Source organism: Halichoerus grypus, chromosome 9 (assembly GCF_964656455.1).
Source record: "Halichoerus grypus chromosome 9, mHalGry1.hap1.1, whole genome shotgun sequence".
NCBI classification, from domain to species: Eukaryota; Metazoa; Chordata; class Mammalia; order Carnivora; family Phocidae; genus Halichoerus; species Halichoerus grypus.
In genome coordinates, this window is record NC_135720.1 from 119501269 (window position 1) to 119520651 (window position 19383).

At 39.3% G+C, this 19383-nt stretch overlaps 1 pseudogene; it reads right to left on the bottom strand.

The window, feature by feature from the left end:
* Positions 1–6297: 6297 nt before the first annotated feature.
* LOC118544280 (U2 spliceosomal RNA) lies at positions 6298–6398 on the bottom strand (annotated as a pseudogene).
* Positions 6399–19383: the final 12985 nt, after the last annotated feature.

Here is a 19383-nt window from a genome sequence, read left to right on the forward strand (position 1 = left end):
CACTGTGATCAAGTGGGATCTACTCCCAGGATACAAGGGTGATTTATATTCACAAATCAGTCACTGTGATAGATCACATCAATAAAACAAAGGATAAAAACCATATGATAATTTCAATAGATGCAAAAAAACATTTGACAAAGCATCATGATAAAAATCCTCAATGAAGTAGGTTTAGAGGGACCATACCACAACATAATAAAGGCCATATGTAAAAAACCCACAGCAAATATCATACTCAATGGGGAAAAGCTTGGAGATTTTCCCCTAAGGTCAGGAAGAAGACAAGGATGTCCACTCTCACGGCTTTTATTCAACATAGTACTGAAAGTTCTACCCACAGCAATCAGATAACAAAAAGAAATGAAAGGCATCCAAATTGGTAAGGGAAGAAGTAAAACTTTCACTATTTACGGATGACATGATACTATATATAGACCACCCAAAAGACTTCACCAAAAAGCTACTAGAACTGATAAATGAATTCAGTAAGGTCACAGATACAAAATCAATATATGGAAATCTGTTGCATTTATGTACACTAAAAATTAAGCAGCAGAAAGAGAAAATAGGAAAACAATCCCATTTACAATTGCATCAAAAACAATAAAATACCTAGGAATAAACTTAATTTAAAAAAGTGAAAGCCCTGTACTCTGAAAACAATAAAACACTGATGAAAGAAATTGAAGATGACACAAAGAAATGAAAAGACATTCTATGCTCATGGATTAGAAGAACAAATATTGTTAAAATGTCCATACTACTCAAAATGATTTACAGATTTAATGCAACCCTTATCAGAATACCAACAGGGTTTTTCACAGAACTAGAACAAACAATCCTAAAATTTGTATGGAACTCCAAAAGACTCCAAATAGCCAAAGCAATCTTGAAAAAGAAAAACAAAGCTAGAGGTATCACAATTCCAGGTTTCAAGGCATACTACAGAGCTGTTACAAAATAGTATGGTACTGGCACAAAAATGAACACATAAATCAATGGAATGGAATAGAGATCCCAGAAATAAATGCACAGTTGTATGATTAATTAATCTATGAAAAAGAAGGCAAGAATATGCAGTGGGAAAAAGACAGTCTTTCCAACAAATGGTGTTGGGTAAATTCGACAGCTACATGCAAAAGAATGAAACTGGACCACTTTCTTACACCACACACAAAAATAAATTCAAAGTGGATTAAGAACCTAAATGTGAGACTTGAAACTGTAAAAATCCTAGAAGAGAGTACAGGCAGTAATTTCTCTGACATGGGCCATAGCAACATTTTTCTAAATATATCTCCTGAGGCAAGGGAAATAAAAGCAAAAATAAACTATTGGAACTACATAAAAATAAAAAGTTTCTGCACAGTGAAGGAAACTATCAACAAAACTAAGACAACCTACTGAATGGGAGAAGATATTTACAAATGATGTATATGATAAAGGATTAGTATCCAGAATATATAAAGAACTTAAACACTAAACAAATAATCCAATTAAAATGGGCAGAAAACATTAGCAGATATTTCTCCAAAGAAGACATCCAGATGACCAACAGACAAATGAAAAGTTATCAACTCACTAATCATCAGGGAAATGCAAATCAAAACCATAATGAGGTATCACCACACACCTGTCAAATGACTAAAATAAAAAACACAAGAAACAATAAATGTTGGCAAGGATGTGGAGAAAAAGGAACCCTTATGCACAGTTGGTAGGAACGCAAACTGCTGCAGCCACTGTGGAAAAGAGTATGGAAGTTTCTCAAAAAATTAAAAATAGAACTACCATATGATCTAGTAATCTTTGGATATATACCCAAAGAATAGAAAAACACTAATTTGAAATGATATATGCACCCCTACATTTATTGAGGCATTATTTACAACAGTTAAATTATGGAAGCAGCCCAAGTGTCAATCAATAGATGAGTGGGTAAAGAAGAAGTGATATATATAAATACATATATTTCAGCCAAAAAAAGAATGAAATCTTTCATCATTTGCAATAGAGAGTATAATGCTAAGTGAAATAAGTCATTCAGAGAAAGACAATACCATATGATTTCACTCATATGTGGAATTTAAGAAACAAAAGAGCAAAGGAAAAAGAAAAAGACAAACCAAAAAACTGACTCTTAACTATAGAGAACAAACATATGGTTACTAGAGGGGAGGTGGATGGGGGGTGGGGGAAATAGGTGAAGGGGATTAAGAGTACCCTTATCTTGATGAGCATTGAGTAATATATCAAATTGTTGAATCACTATATTGTACACCTGAAACTAATTTAATACTCTATGTTAACTATACTGTAATAAAATAAAATCTTTTTTTGGCATTTGAATTTCAGATGAGGGTCAATGCCTAGCTTTAGTTTCACATTGAAAATTCCCACTGAAGTATCCTCCACAGAAACAAGCAATCCTGTTATTTATAGGAAAAAGCAAAGTAACCTGTACCACAGCCAGCAAGATGCAACACAGTGAAGAAAAAATGCTCCTTCAGTCCCCATCACCCTTATACATCAAATATGAGTTCTCTCATTTTCCAATTTAATTTTTTTTAGGTTTCCAATAGTCTCTGGTGTGTCACCATGCTGTTGTTGTTCTGCACTTTATTTTTAAATAACTGAGAAAACTTATTTTGAAAGTGTGTGATATCCTGGTTGTATTTGTCCAAATCAAAGCTTAAATGGAAAAGGTATTTTTGTAATAAAAATTATATATATTTAAGGTGTACAACATAATGATTTGACATACATAACATTGTAAAATGATTACTACAGTCAAGCTAATTAACATATCCTTTTCCTCACATAGCTATCCTTTTTGTGTGTGGTGAGAGTCCCTGAAATCAACCCTCTTAGCAGATTTCCAAAATTCAATACAATATTATTAACTGTAGTCATGATGCTGTACAGTAGATCTCTACACATATTTATCCTACAAAACTGCAACTTTGTACTTTTTAAAAATTTATTTATTTTTTTAAATTTTATTATGTTATGTTTGTCACCATACAATACATCATTAGGTGTTTTTTTTTTTGCAGATATCTTTTTTTAAATTTTTTTATTGTATGTTAATCACCATACATCATTTTTTGATGTGGTGATCCACGATCCATTGTTTTCGTATAACACCCAGTGCTCCATGCAGTACCTGTCCTCCTTAATACCCATCACTGGGCTAACCAATCCCCCCTCCCCCTCCCCTCTAAAACCCTGTTTGTTTCTCAGAGTCCATAGTCTCTCATGGTTCATCTCTCCCTCCGATTTCCCTCCCTTCATTTTTCCCTTCCTTCTCCTAATGTCCTCCATGCTATTCCTTATGTTCCACAAATAAGTGAAACCATACGATAATTGACTTTCTCTGCTTGACTTATTTCACTTAGCATAATCTCCTCCAGTCCCATCCATGTTGATGTAAAAGTTAGGTATTCATCCTTTCTGATGGCTGAGTAATATTCTATTGTATATATGGACCACATCTTCTTTATCCATTCACCTGTTGAAGGGCATCTCGGCTCTTTCCACAGTTTGGCTATTGCGGACATTGCTGCTATGAACATTGGGGTGCATATGGCCCTTCTTTTCACTACATCTGTGTCTTTGGGGTAAATACCCAGGAGTGCAATTGCTGGGTCATAGGGTAGCTGTATTTTTAAATTTTTGAGGAACTTCCACACTGTTTTCCAAAGTGGCTGTACCAACTTGCATTCCCACCAACAGTGTAAGAGCATTCCCCTTTCTCCACAACCTCTCCAACTTTGTACTTTTTGAACAACATCTTCTCATTTCCCCCACCTCCCCAACCCTTGTAACCACTGTTCTACTCTCTGCTCATGGAGTAGTTGTCTTTCTGTGTCTGGCTTATTTCATTTACCATAATGTCCTCCAGATTCATCCATGTTGTCACATATGGTAGGATTTCCTTTTATTTTAAGCTAAGTAATCTTCTGTTACATGTATATCTGCATATATATAATGGAGTATTAATATATATAAGGAAATATATATAATGGAATATTATGTAATTTATTATATAAATTTATTTTTATTAAAATAAACATTTTAATTAAATATTTATTAAATATTCATTTATTATATAAATATAGTTATATATATGTATATATGTATATCTCACATCACTTTTTTTTATCTTTTGTGGACACTTAGGTTGTTTCCATGTCTTGGCTATTGTGAATAATGCTGCCAATAAACATGGAACCACAAGTCTCTTTTCAAGGTACTGATTTCACTTCCTTTGGATATATACCCAGAAGTGGGATTGCTGGATCATAAGGTAGTTATATTTTAAATTTTTTGAGGAACTTCTACACTCTTTTCCAGAATGATTGCACCAATTCAGTCTTGGCATTCATTCAGCAAAGATTGTTGAATTCCTATCACAGACAGCACACTGTAAGCTACTAGAGATACAAATGTGAGCGATAAACACAGACCTCACTCTTGCCATTAGGAACAAGAATGTGGAAGATTTGCTCTATAAACTAAATCCACCCCATAATAATTTTCTTCTTAAAAGACACGTCCAAGCTGGAAATGTAGTGTCCTGTAAAGATCTGGTCTTACAGAACCTCAGATATGCTGGGTCCAGGTGGACAGGGCAAAATTATCTGAGCTACTGGGGGATAACTTAATGTCTTTGAATTACTTCAGTGTTTCTCATATTCTAACTGGGTTTGTATCCAGTCTCTCACCCCATGACTTCTTGGACCTAGAGAAGTGAGTACAGGTTGGAAAGAACCTTATCATTTCTGCCACTCCGGTGGCTGAAATAGTGAAGCATCAGGGCTCCCTTCAGGATCATCAATCCCTCCTCTTTTGGGGATCATTCCCATCAACATACAAACATGCTGTAATTTGTCTCATTAAAAAAAAAAAGTCGGCTCTCTCTTGACCCCATTTTCCTCATCACCTGTCACAATTATCTGTTCATCTCTGCAGAATTCTCAGCCCAGCTGTTTATAATCTTTGTCCCTACTTCCTCTTTTGAAGTCCTTCACCACCCCCTGGGACAGCTCCTGTGAAGTCCCCCTGCCTTCCCAGTTCTCAGCAACTTCCCCTTCTCAGCAGCACCTGACACAACCATCAGTCACTCCCTTTCTAAAACCCTTTCCTCACTGGCCTCCAGGATTCAGCCTTCTTGCTTGGTTTCCTTCCCACCTCACTGGCTCCTTCTTCAGGACTTTCTTTGCTTTTCATCCTCCTAACTGAAGTGTTGGAGTGGAGAACACCAGGGAGCAGGCTTCTCCCCTATCTCACTTAGACCTAGGTCTTTAAATACAAGCTACATGCTAATGACACCCAAACTTGTACCTCTTGCCCAGACAATCCCTCCTAAACACCAGCTGCCTCCATGTACCTCTATTCATCTGCCTAATAGACAACCCATAGTGTAGCTTGCCCAAAACTAAACTTCTGGTCTCCCCCACAACCCCTACTCAGAGTACAGCAACTCCACACTCCCACTTGCCCAGGCCAAATGCCTTGGAGTTGACCTCAACTGTTTTTTCTTTCACATGCCACATCTAATCCAGCAGAAAATTCTTTTGATTTTACCTTCAAAATAGATCTAAATCCAACCACTTTTCACCACCACCACCCTGGCCCAAGCACTGTGATCCCTCACCTGGATTACCACCAAGACCTTCCTCCTGGTCGCCCAATTTTTTACCATTCTATTCTCCATATGGCAGCCAGAGCCTATCTTCTCCCTGCTCCTCCCTCAAATGGTTCCCCCTTTCACCCAGGAAAATCCAGAGTCCTTGCATTACCTATGAGGTCTGACATGAGATGCCTTCAAACACCCCCATTTTGTTATCCCCACATCACCTCTCTGACCTTATTCCCCTCTGTTCTCCCTCCATCTGCTCCCCCAGCTACACTTGCTGCCCTGCTACTCCTTAGGCACACCCTACCCCAGGGAGTGTCTGGCTCACTCCCTGACTGCCTTGAGGCCCTTCCCTGACTATGTTCTTCCTACGTTCCTCTGCTTGACCCTCTCCCACAGCAGGTATTCTGTGCCAAGTTTTGACTTTAGTGGCCTTCTCGCCACTAAATGCATTATGCTCGCTCAAGGCAGAGACTTTGGTTTGTCTTATTCAGTGCTGTGTCCCCAGTACCTAAAATGGAGCCTGGCTTGTGGTGGAGAATCAATCATATCTGCCGATAAAATAATGGGCACACTGTGGCTTTTAGGGCTAAGTTATGGGTTTGAGCCTCGAGTTTGACTTTTATGTCAAAAATTTCTAAGATACAACACCAAAAGCGTGGTCCATGAAAGAGCAAATTAATAAATGGATTTCATCAAAATTAAAAACTTCCCTTCTCTACACTTGATCTTAGCCAAAAGGCCGAGAAGCAATTAAAAAACTTCCCTTCTCTAAAAAAACAGATTGCTATGAGAATGAAAAGGCAAGCTGCACACAGGGAGAAAATGCTTGTGAATTATCTATCTGATAAAGGACTTGTATCTAGCATATATAAACAATTCTCAAACTCAATAAACAACCCATTTTTTTTAAATGGGCAAAATATTTAAGCAGACATTTCACCAAAGAAGATATAAGAATGGCAAATATGCAATGAAAAGATGTTCAACAGCATTTTTCATTAGAGAAATGTAAATTTAAAACCACAATACCGTAGCAGCACAACCTATTTGCTAAATAGACTGGTCACATACAAAATGGGGATGTGGAGACACTAGAACACTCATGCACTGCCAACAGGGATGAAAAATAGTGCAGTCACTTTGGAAAAGAGGTCTTAAATATGCAAACAGAACCCTATCATATGACCCAGATGTTCCGCTCCTAGCTTTTTATCCAAAAGAAATGAAAGCATATATCCACACAAAGACTTATATGTGAATGTTCATAACAGCTTTCTTTGGAAGAGCCCCAAACTGCAAAAGCAATGTAAATGTCCGTCAGTGGGTAGATGGATAAACAAACCATCACTTATTCATCCAGTAGGATACTACTTGGCAATAAAAAGGAATGAACTATCGATACTTGCTATAACATAGGTAAGTCTCCAAATAATTACAATAAGTGAAAAAAGCCAGACAAAAATAAAAAGAGTACATACTATTTGTTTCCATTAATACAAAATTTTAGAAAATGCAAACTAATCCACAGTGAAAGAAAGCAGATCAGTGGTTCCCTGGTATTGGGAGGAGAGTGAGGGGCTGGAAAGGAAGGATTAGAGATCACAAGGGAGCCCTGGCGGATGCTCGTTTATCACCTAGATTGTGGTGATGGTTTCACTGGTATATGCATGGGTCAGAAATGCTCAATTTTACACTTTAAACATATGCAGTTTATTGTATGTTGACTATACCTCAATAAAGCTGTTAAAATAGTAATAGTAAATTAATAAAATGTAGGTGAAAAAATAAGTAAGAAAATTTTAAAATGTGTATCATATTGTCCTATACACTAGCAACTATAGCTCAAAAATTTAACTCTGAGGTTTCTAGCAGCAAAAGCAAAGAAGAAAACATGATGTTCTAGGCTTAGAAAATAAAATCATGCTAATTGCTTTAAAATACCACTTTTCTGAGGTTCTAAGAAAGCTTTCAGAGAATTGCCCTACAGGTCCTCGGGGAGAATTCTATCATATTATGAGCAACAGCCTTGGTAACATTAACATTCACCTCCCAAGCTCCTCTTTCTTACATCATTGCTCAGAGACATCAGAATGTGGGAACACAGTGCAGTCCAGCATCCACACATCTTTGAGAGGTCTAATAGATGTAGCACAGAGGTGCCCCTTCAGATTGCCAAGCTCCTTCAAGGGTGACCAGTTAGTGGAAGAAGGGATGTGCAATGGTGGCATGGTGGTGGCTGACTGGAACCCTCATCCCATAAATGGCAGTGCTTCAACAAATTTAAGGTAAAATGTGTCAGGACGGTTATTTAAACCAGCATTTGAAGATCTCTGAGGAAGCCTCATGAAGGCTAGACTGGGAGATTCATGCAGAAGGAATCCAAGCATGCTGTTCTTCCAAGAGCCAGCCCTAACTCACCAATGAAGTAAGCCTTGCCCACTTGGACCTGCCCCAGGCTACAGTCACCTCCCCTCCCCACTTAGAGCCTGGCTGCATCTCTGTTCACTGAGGCAATCCTTAACCAATGGTAACTTCAGCAACCAAGCTTTTGGGAAGTGAGCAGCAGAGTTCAAGTTTCTAACTACTGGGGAGAATCTGAAGTTATCAAAATTTTATTAAGGTTTTGAGGATGAAAATCCCTGCTCTACAGTCCTTCAGGGGTGGATTTACTCCGGGCACAGCTCTCTGTAATCTTAAACATTCCCCAAAGCAGGACCAGCAGTTTCATGGGCAGGTCCCCCAGGGAACTCCACAGTGCCCAGCACCTCCACCTCATGCTCCATTCCAAGCTCTACTGTCATGTCTCCAAATTCTTAATATATTTTGAACATGCAAATTTTTATTTTGCGCTCCACACCACAAATTACATAGCTGGGGGCCTACCTCTAAGTATGCACCACAGACCATCAGTTAATTTGTGTTAATTCGTGTTGTGAAAAAGGAATGATTTAGGAAATTGAATTAAAGTAATAACTTTCTGCTCTGCAGGACAACTTGTAGCAACCGTTTAAATCAGAAACTCATATTTAGTCTTCTTACGGCCAATCGCAAAGTTCTATTCATTATTACACAGATTTGTACACACTGTAGATTAGACTCCGTCCCATAAAATAATGCTTCTCAAACATTGATATGCAGTGATTCACTTGGGATATCTTGTTTAAGTACAAGTCCCATTTCAGTAGGTCAGGCCCAGACTCAGCATCTCTCAGGTGGTTGCGATGCTGCTGGTCAGCAGACCACACTTTGAGTAGCAAAGCTCAAAAATAGACCTATGGACAGAGGAGGGTTAGTTCGTCCAGTTTATATGTTGCTCCATCATTTAGTGACTGAGTGATCCAGGAGAGAGTTACTTCATCTCTCCGAGCCTCAAATTCTTCAAGGTACCCAAGGTAACTTTTCCTAAAATTCTTTTTTTTTTTTTTTAAGATTTATTTATTTGAGAGAGAGAGTGTGGGGGAGAGAGAGAGTGAGTGAGAGAGACAGAATCTCAAGCAGACTCCCCACTGAGCACAGAGTCTGACCGGGGCTTGATCTCATCACCCTGAGATCACAACCTGAGCCAAAATCAAAAGCGGGATGCTTAACAGACTGAGCCACTCAGGCACCCCAACTTTTCCTCAAGGATGAACCATTTGAGCTAAAAGCAAAAGGGGGGAGGTTTTCTTTGGTCAAATAATTTTGAGAACTGTCTGTATATTATAATCTCCACCTGAAGGTCACAGAGAACATTAGCATTTTAAAAGCTCATAAAACTGGCAGTGAAAAAAATTGACATTATAAACAATGCTGCAACAAGTATTTTGAAATTATATGTTTGGTTTTTTTTTTTTTAATAGTGTTAGTGTTTTCTTAGGGAAACAAGGTATTCATATTGCCCTACCCAAAGGCTACAGGAATTTACACTCTCACAAATTGTTCATGAGAGCCCCATTTTCTAAACGCTACTGCTGATAGATTTTTTCAACCCCTTTGGCCTTCATTAATCTGATACACAGACAAAATTAATTGTTTTTGTTTCTTTCTTTGATCATTAAGGAGGTTGAACACCTTTTCTTATGTTCATTAGTTACTTTATAAATTGCTTGTTCCTGTTCTTTCAAATTTTTATTTGGGTTTCTTTTATTTTATTTTTCCTTTTTTGAGTTCTTTAATAAAAAAATAATCTGTTAATATGTGAGTTGCAAGTATTTTCACCAGTTTAGTTTTAAACATGCTTATTTTATTTCATTTTTTTAAAATTTATGTAGTTTTAAATTTGTATACCATCACATACATAGGTTTGGGGAATTTCTGACATGATTATTTAAAAGACCTCCACCAATCAAGATTGTAAAAATATTCACCATGTTTTCTTGTAACATTTTATAATTTCTATATTCAAAATGCAACTCTCAATCCACCTGGACTTTATTCTTATGTGAGCACTAAGGAAAGGATCTACCCCAATTTTCTCTAAATCACTAGCCTATTACCACTTCCCAGATATTAGATATTTACTCATAGATGATTTTTTTATTTAATTGTATTTGACATATAATACTGTATAAATTTAAGGTGTACATGTTAATTTAACACATTTATATATCGTAAGATGATATATTGTAACATGATTGTCATTATAGAGAGAGCACCTCACATCACTTAATTATCGTGTCTTTTTTATAGTTGGTATTATCAACATCTAGTCTCTTAGCAAAAAAAAAAAATCTAGTCTCTTGGCAAGTATGATGATTATAATATAATATTGTTGTTTATATTCCCCACACTGTGCACTGTCTTTTTAAATTTATTGTATAAATATGGGATGCCTGGGTGGCTCAGTTGGTTGAGTGTTTGTCTTTGGCCCAGGTCATGATCCCAGGGCCCTGGGATCCAGTCCTGCATAGGCCTCCCTGCTCAGTGGGAAACCTGCTTCTCCCTCTCCCTCTGCTGCTCCCCCTGCTTGTGTGTGTGCACTCGCTCTCTCTGACACATAAATAAATAAAATCTAAATTTATTTTATATTCTACATTCAGTAGCATTCACTTTTCAAGTGTAGTTGCATGAGTTTTGACAAATGTATAGAGTTACATAATCACTATCACACACAAGATACAGAACAGTTCCAACACCCAGCAAAATTCCCTCTCACTGACCCTTTGTAGAGAAACCCCACCCCATCTCTAACTCTTGGTGACACACTGATCTTTTCCGAATCCCTATAGCTTTGCTTTTTCCAGAAGGCCATATAAAAGGGATTTTATAAAAAAGGGATTTTACCAGCCTCTATGGCTTCTTTTATTTAGCATAATGCATTGACGTTCCACCCACTTGTCGTGTGCTTATCAATAATTCATTGCTTTTTATTACAGAGTAGTATTCTGTAGTACCAGTTTGTTTATCCATTTACCAGTTGAAGGACATTTGGGATGTTTTCCATTTTTTGTGATTATGAATAAAGTTGTTACGGACTGAATGCTCATACCCACCCCCCAAACTTATATATTAAAATTCTAACTCCCAATGTGATGGTATAAGGAGGTGGGGTGTTTGGGAAATGATTGGGTCATGAGGGTAGAGCCCTCGTGAATGGGATTAGTGCCTCATAAAAGGGACCTCAGAGAGTTTTCTCAATGCTTCCATCATGTGAGGACACAGGCAGGAGATGGCTGTTTGTGAGGAAGTGGGCCCTCCCTCGACAGTGAACCTGCCGGCGCTTTGATCTCGGACTCCCGAGGCTCCAGAACAGTGAGAAGTAAATATCTGTTGTGCCAGTCCCCCAGCCCATAGTATTCTGTTACAGTAGCCCAGATGGACAAAGACAGTCGTTATGAAACTTTACCCACAGGTTTTTCTGAAAACATACATTTTCATTTCTCTTAGGTAAATACCTAGCAATGGGATTACTAGATCACGTGGTTAATGTTCCTTAACTTTATAAGAGACTGCCTCCCTGTTTTCCAAAGTGGCTTTTGTGCCATTTTGCCTTCACTAACAGTGTGGGAGAGTCCTAGTGGTTCCGCATCCTCATCAGCACTTTCAGTTTTATTTTTTAATCCGTTCTAATAGGCGTATAATGGCAATCTCCTTGTGATTTTATTTTACATTTTTCTAATGTTAACGATGTTGAGCATCTTTTTCATGTGTTTGCCATTTGTTTATCTTCTTTGGTGAAATGCTTTCTTGAATCTTGTGCCAAGTTTTTTATTAGGTTGTTTATTTTCTTATTTTTGAGTTGACATGGTAACTTTCTTATGCACTGCCTTTTCATATCTATGTAAGTCTATTTCTGGACCCTCTATTCCAGTCCATTAATCTACCTGTCTGTTCCTGGGCCAGGACCACATTTTTTATTACTGTAACTGTTTTATTACTGTAAGAATGTATTTCATTCATATAAGACAAGTCCTGCTTTATTATTTTTTTCAAAATATTCTCAGCTATTTTCAAAATATTCATTACCAGATTAACTTTAGAATAATTTTGTCCGAGTTCTCCCCAAATTCTGTTGAGATGTTTACCTGAGATGATATTGAATAAAATAAAATAATTTAGGAAAAATAACCCTTTATAGCACTATCTTCTAATCCAAGAAAAGACAGATCTTTTCCTTTATTAAAATCTTTATTTGTGCCTGATGGGTTGATTTTTTTCAGATATTTGTATTTAGTCTGCTTTCATATTCATCATGCACAGTCAGGAATAAAATCAGAAATGAAAACAGGACACAGGACACTTTTTGGCAGAGCTCTGGTTCAGTCCCAAACCGGACAGGCTTGAGTCTGGACCATGACAATGATGTTTTTTACATCTGTCCTATTTTAGCTATTTGTAAAACTTAGAGCATTAAATTTGAGGATTAGAAAAGCAAATAACCCCAGTTACAGTTAAGACGCCACCTCTTTATGCAGCCCATAACTCTTTTCAGTGAATGAAAACTCAGTTCTTTTTTCACCCAAGGGAGAGCTGACCTTTTACTGAGACATTCCAGAAGGAATCTACATTGCCACTGTGGATTGCAGCAACTCATATGTAGCTACACATTTGTGACATTAAAAATGCCACTTTCCTACTTTTTAGTATAAACATAATCCCATGTGAACACTTTTTAATTTTCTTTTGAAAAGAGCTATTTACCTGATGTACAAAAGAATTCTTGTAGGGGCGCCTGGGTGGCTCAGTTGTTTAAGCATGACTCTTGATTTCGGCTCAGGTCGTGATCTCAGGGTTGTGAGATCGAGCCCCACATCAGGTTCCACACTGGGCGAGGCCTGCTTAAGATTCTGTCTCTCCCTCTCACTTTGTCCCTACCCCCACTCTGTAAAACAAATAAATCTTTAAAAAAAAAAAAAGATTCTGGAATGCCTAGGTGCCTCAGTCATTAAGCATCTGCTTTCGGCTCAGGTTGTGATGCTGGGGTCCTGGGATCAAGCCACACATCAGGCTCTCTGCTGAGCGGGGAGCCTGCTTCTCCCTCTCCCTCTGCCTGCCGCTCTGCCTATTTGTGCTCTCACTCTCTCTCTATCAAATTTTAAAAGTCTTAAAAAAAAAATTCTCTGTCCCTCTCCCTATCTCTCCGCCCCTCCCCCACTCAAAAAAGAATTCTTGTAAATAAGAATGCAAAACATTGGCCTGCCTGCCAAGCTGCCTGAACTCTCCCTCTTAGTAATCAATTGATCAAAGTGGTCAATTCCATTCCCAGCTTCCTCTTGCTGACATTACTACATCTAACCTTTGCTTCATTTTCAAGAGACCAGTTTCTATAATCTATAATTCTGAAAAAAGAAAATGGCTGTTTTATATCTGACTTCAAGTTTCTTTTTATTATGTTCAGTTAGCCACCATATAGTACATCATTAATTTTTGGTGTAGTGTTCAATAATTCATTAGTTGCGTATAACACCAAGTGCTCATCACAACATGTGCCCTCCTTAATACCTATCACCAAGGGGCACCTGGTGACTCAGTGGGCTAAGCGTCTGCCTTCGGCTCCGGTCATGATCCAGGGTCCTGGGATCAAGCCCCTCGTCAGGCTCCCTGCTCAGCGGGAGCCTGCTTCTCCCTCTCCTTCCCGCTTGTGCTCTCTCTCGCTATCTCTGTCACTATCTGTCTCTCTCTCTCTCTCAAATAAATAAATAAAATCTAAAAAAAAAAAAATACCCATCACTCAGCTACCCCATCCCCCCACCCCCTCCCCTCTGCAACCCCTAGTTTGTTTCCCAGAGTCCAGTCTCTCATGGTTTGTCTCCCTCTCTGATTTCCTCCCCTTCAGTTTTCCCTCCCTTCCCCTATGGTCTTCCATGCTATTCTTTATGTTCCACGTATGAGTGAAACCATATGATAATTGTCTTTCTCTGCCTCACTTACTTCACTCAGTATAATCCCCTCCAGTTCCATCCATGTCGATGTGAATGGTGGGTATTCATCCTTTCTGATGGCTGAGTAATATTCCATTGTATATATGACCCACATCTTCTTTATCCATTCGTCTGTTGAAGGGCACCTCAGCTCCTTCCACAGTTTGGCTATTGTGGACATTGCTGCTATGAATATTGGGGTGCATGTGCCCCTTCTTTTCACTACATCTGTATCTTTGAGGCAAATACCTAGTAGTGCAATTGCTGGGTTGTAGGGTAGCTGACTTCAAGTCTCTTAATAAACTTGTAATAATATGACTGTTCCCAGCTTCTATAAACAAGTTTGGTCCCAAAACATTTTGCTTCCTGGAGCTTTCCCATTTTACAGAATTCAAGTAAATATTTTAGTTATGATAAAGGCTTAGCTTCCCTACAAGAGATCCCAAATTGCAATGGTTTCAATGAGAAAGAAGCTTGTTTATTTCTCTCTTATGTAAAAGTATGATCTAGTGTGACCATTCATCTTCATGAAATTGTCAGGGGTCTGGGCTCCTGCCTTACTGCTCTGTCATGGTTCGGGTATGCCTGTTATGTACATGGTCCCGTGACATTCCACAATAACATTCTAGCCATTAGGCAAACAAATAAGGGGAAAAGGAGGTGTGTCCCTTCCCTTTAATGACATAAATATGGAGATTGCACATGCAACTTCCATGCATATCCCTTTGGCCAGTGTATTAGTTATCTGTTGTTGCATTAATAAATTGCCCCCAAAATGTAGTGGTTAAAACATCAAACATTTATTATTTCATGGTTTCTATGGGTTAGGAATCTAGATATGGCTTCACTGGGTGCCTCTAGCTCAAGGGTTCTCGTGAAGTTAAGCTGTCAGCAGGGGTTGTGGTATCCTCTAAAGCTCTGACTGGGGGAGAACCCTCTTCCAGCTCACTCACATGGTTGTGGGCAGTACTCAGTTCCTTGTGGGCTGTTGGACGTATGCCCCCAGTTCCTTCCCACATTGACCTCTCCAGACAGCAGCTCACAATATGGAAGCTGGCTTCCCTTGGAGCAAGTAAGTGAGAGAACAAAAGAGGGCACCCAGCATGGAAGACACTGTCTTTTTATAACCTAAACTTGGAAGTTAGAGTTCCTTTCTATTCTAACACAAGCAGAGTACAAATGGGGACAGCCCAGTTTCCCCTAATCAGTTTGCTTTTTGCTCAATAAAACAATGAAGAAGAAGAAAGATAGAAACCTTTGTTATCTAGGACACAGCAGACCACCACAGCCAGGACTCAGTTACTCAGTCACATCCTAGCTATGAAGAAGGTCAAGAAATTTTACTTCTATTTTATGCACCTGTATTCCCAGCTAAAAATTCTCTATTAATCTGAGAAGAGGAAAAGATATTGAGGAATAAGTAGCAGCCTCTGCCCCCATAAGCATTAAGAGACATTTTACAGGGCTTCATGACCTTCAGTCAGAATGGGCAAGGTTAGGCAGTAACATAAGAACCTCAAAATCTCTGCGACTAACTAAACAAAAGATGAGCTCTTACAAAGTCCATTGCAGGCTAGGGCATGTCCTCAGACAACAGCCTCCCTGGGGGCAACTCCGTATTCTAGGTTACTTCACTTACACCCACGTGTACTTCATCATTTCATTACCAGGGGAAGAGACAGCAGGATGAACAGGCACTGGCTCCTAAATGCTTCCACCCGGAGTGCTCAGTATGAGCATGTCTGCTCAGATTTCACTGGCCAGCAGAAGTCATGACCACACCTAACTTCAAAGGGGCAGGAAAGCACAATGCCCCTATGAACTTGGAAGGAGAAGAGAACCAAAAGAATGGTAAGCAAAACTCTATGATATCTTGAGGGGCTTCAAGTTAGCCATTGTGCAAGAGACCAGTCCTAGAGAGGCCGAGGGACAGTTTGGTGCCTGCTGATGGCTACAGACTTGGGCTCCCATCCCAGCCTGCCCCTCTGTGCCAGTGGGATCCCATGTTTGGATGACAGAACATTAACTCATTTACAGCCAAGAACAGTTTTCAGTTTTAGCTCTGAATGAACTTGTGAACTTGGAACTCATTCCAACAGCAGGAACTAAAAGGACCACAGATAAATTATATTGTTTACTTGTCAACATAGACCACCCACCTCTTAATTACTCGGGTGCTCTGGTGACTTATTAAGTAACTTAGTCAGAAAACATTACACACAATACATTTAACATGAAAAGTCCAAACAGTGGAAGCCAACATAAACATGAAATTTCTGTATTTTCTACAACAGCTGTTGTTTATGAGAATGGGACCCATAGTTTTTCTAAATGAGAATCATTTACCCGTTTTCTGGTCCCAGATCATGTATCTTTCTTGTGGCATTATGTGGCTTTAGCATGAGCTTCCTCCCACCCCTAGAATCATATGGTAATTAATGAGGTATTTGGGTTACTTTACATCACCTTTTCCAGGCTACCCCAGAGTGCTCTGTGGCTAAAGAGAACAATACCTGCACATTGATAATGCTCCTGCTCTTTTTCTAGATGTGACCATCTGTCTCCCTTCATCCACTATGATTCTTTCTCCATTTGGGGAAGGTAATTCTAGCTGTTGTAATAAATAAATCTCAAAATCTCCATGGTTTCCTATAATACTAGTTTATTTCTCATTTACTTAAAATCTCAACTGGATATTCCTGATCGTCACCAATAGCAGATTCCAACCCACAGAGGTATTTGGAGACCAGACTAATAGAGAGCTCACCATCTTCAACAAGGCTTCCAAGTTTGCCCTAGGCACCCACATCCCACCCAGTGAAGACAGAAAAAGAAATCAGAGAAAACACATCCCCTCTGTATTAGTCTTCTAGGGATGTCATAACTAAGTACCACAGGCTGGGTGGCTTAAACAACAACAGTTTTTTTCTAATAGCTCTGGAGACTGGAAATCCAAGATCAAGGTGTTAGCAGGGTTGATTTCTTCTGAGGCTTCTTTCCTTGGCTTGGAGGCAGCCATGTTCTCCCTGTACCTTCACATGGTCTTCTCTCTATGTGTCTGTGTCCTACTTTTTCCCTCTTATAAGGACAGCAGTCATTTTTGATTAAAGCCTAGCCTCTCACCTCATTTAACCTTAATTACCTTCCAAAAGACTCTTATCTCTAAATACAGTTACATTCTGAGGTACTGGGCATTAAGACTTCAACAGAAGAATTTTGGAGGGAGACAGTTCAGTTCATAACATATTATGAATCACATTAGACTAAGAAATGGTCTTGGTCAAAGTAACTGACCAAAGCCAATCACAGAGCCCCACCTGGAAGGAAGGGCAGTGGGCAAGTGCACTGTGTGCCTGATGGTGCTTCCCAGCAACCGCTCTCCACGATGGCCCAGGAAGCATGAGTCATAGGTGCACCACTAGCCAGCTCTGCCACAGCAGGAATGCTCTCCTGGGGGTCTCTTTCTCCTAACTGCCCCAAATATCATATTCAGATTGTCCAGCACAGGGAACCAAAGCTCCAGAGGATTCTCATAGAATGCTAAAGTCAGTCAGTTCACTGCATGCACTTCTACACTTATGTCATGTGATGAAGATGACAGTTTTTTGCATTGCATACCTAATGCAGATTAGACTTTTTAAATTCTTAGTTACACACTGAGATAGTAATTACTATCCTCACTGCCATCATCCAAAAAGAGTAAATGGTGTAGCTTAAAGGGAGAGAGAGCTGGGAGAGCTAGGGATGCTGAAAAAGACCATCCATAATCCACAGTCAGTGCAAGAATGTTTCAGGTGCCTGTCATAATCCTAATCCTTATATTCCAACCCCTCAAAAATGTCATTCCCTCACAGAATTCTGACTTTCCAGATGTCTATACAACACTAGCTGATGTCAAGATCCATCCTGATGAATCACAGCTTAACTATCAGTTGATAGGCCTCAGATACCTACAAGCTCCTATTCAAGCTAACAGCTAATAAATGGAGACTTTTGGAAGTTATACAATATATTCAAATGCATATATTGTATTTGTAAATGTAACAAAGCAGGCAGAGATTTCATCTTGCTACACGAACATTTTCCTTATTTTAGGGCATTACATTTCTACCCAAGGATTCCCTCAAATGCTGTAAATGTTGTGTCCTCTTGGACTATAATACTCCAACCATCCATATTATATCCTGAGCCATCACTGTTGTTTTGGGGTTTTTTTGGTGTGGGGGGGAGGGCTGCCCTTTCCTTTGAATGTCTTCAAGTTTGTCAAGCTCTAAGCTTCCCAAATAAAATTCATTTTAACTTCTCTGATCCCAAAGATTTCCATTATTGAATTCTAATAAAATTGTTGCATTCCAAAAAGCATCTGGAACAGTAATTCTGAAATGAAATTGTGGGACTCTTGGAAAGTTTGTATTTTTCACAAAACTGACCCTTGAGGAAAGGGTAGGGGATTCATCAAAATCTTGGGTGGAGGAGGGGCAAAGACAACATGTACAATTTGAAAATGCTCTTAATTGAGAATGGACACCCAAGAACAACCAACATAAAAGTATGTTCCTTAGTTCATCTGTCTCCTTTCCACATGAAAAATGGGGAATGCCTTCACAAGAGCCCTTCTTTCTCCGGGGAGGGGGCAGTATTTCCCTCAATGCAGAGTGGTCTTCCCTGCCCATTTACAATGGGTTTAGCTGGAACTCATCACCACCAAGCTGCCAAATCACTTTCCCCAGTCACCCTGTTATTGCACAATGGGCTCATGAACAAAGTGGCCATTGGGGCAGGGATGGAAGTTATGCATGGTCTCAGCAACATGGACCTGTACTCGCCAAGGCTGATCTGGCTATGGCCACTGCTGAGCACCCAATCTTCTAACAAAAGAGACTAACACTGAGTCCCTGGTATGGCACGATTCCCCGGGGTAATCTGCTAACTGCCTGCTGGTAGGTTAATCACATTAGATTGCTCCTCTGGTGGAAGGGGCAATATTTATTGGAATAAACACTCACTCTGATATAGATTTGCCTTCCTTGCATGAAATGCATCTGTCCAAATAACTTATCTAATGTCATGGTATTCCACATAATATTGCTTCTGATCAAAGAATTCTCACAGGAAATGAAGTGTGTCAGTAGGCCAGTCCTCATGGAATTCACTGGTCTCACCCTGTTCTCTACCAGCCTGAAGCAGCTGGCTTACTAGAAAGGTAAAGTGACCTTTTGAAGACTCAGTTACCATGTTAGCTGGGTAGCAGTACATGCAGGGCTGGGGCCAGGTTTTCCAGAATTCTGACTATATATGCTCTGAATCAGTGTCCAATATATAGTACTGTTTCTCCCATAACCAGGATTCATGGATCCAGGAATTAAGGGGTGGCAATTGGAGTATCATTGTTCGCTA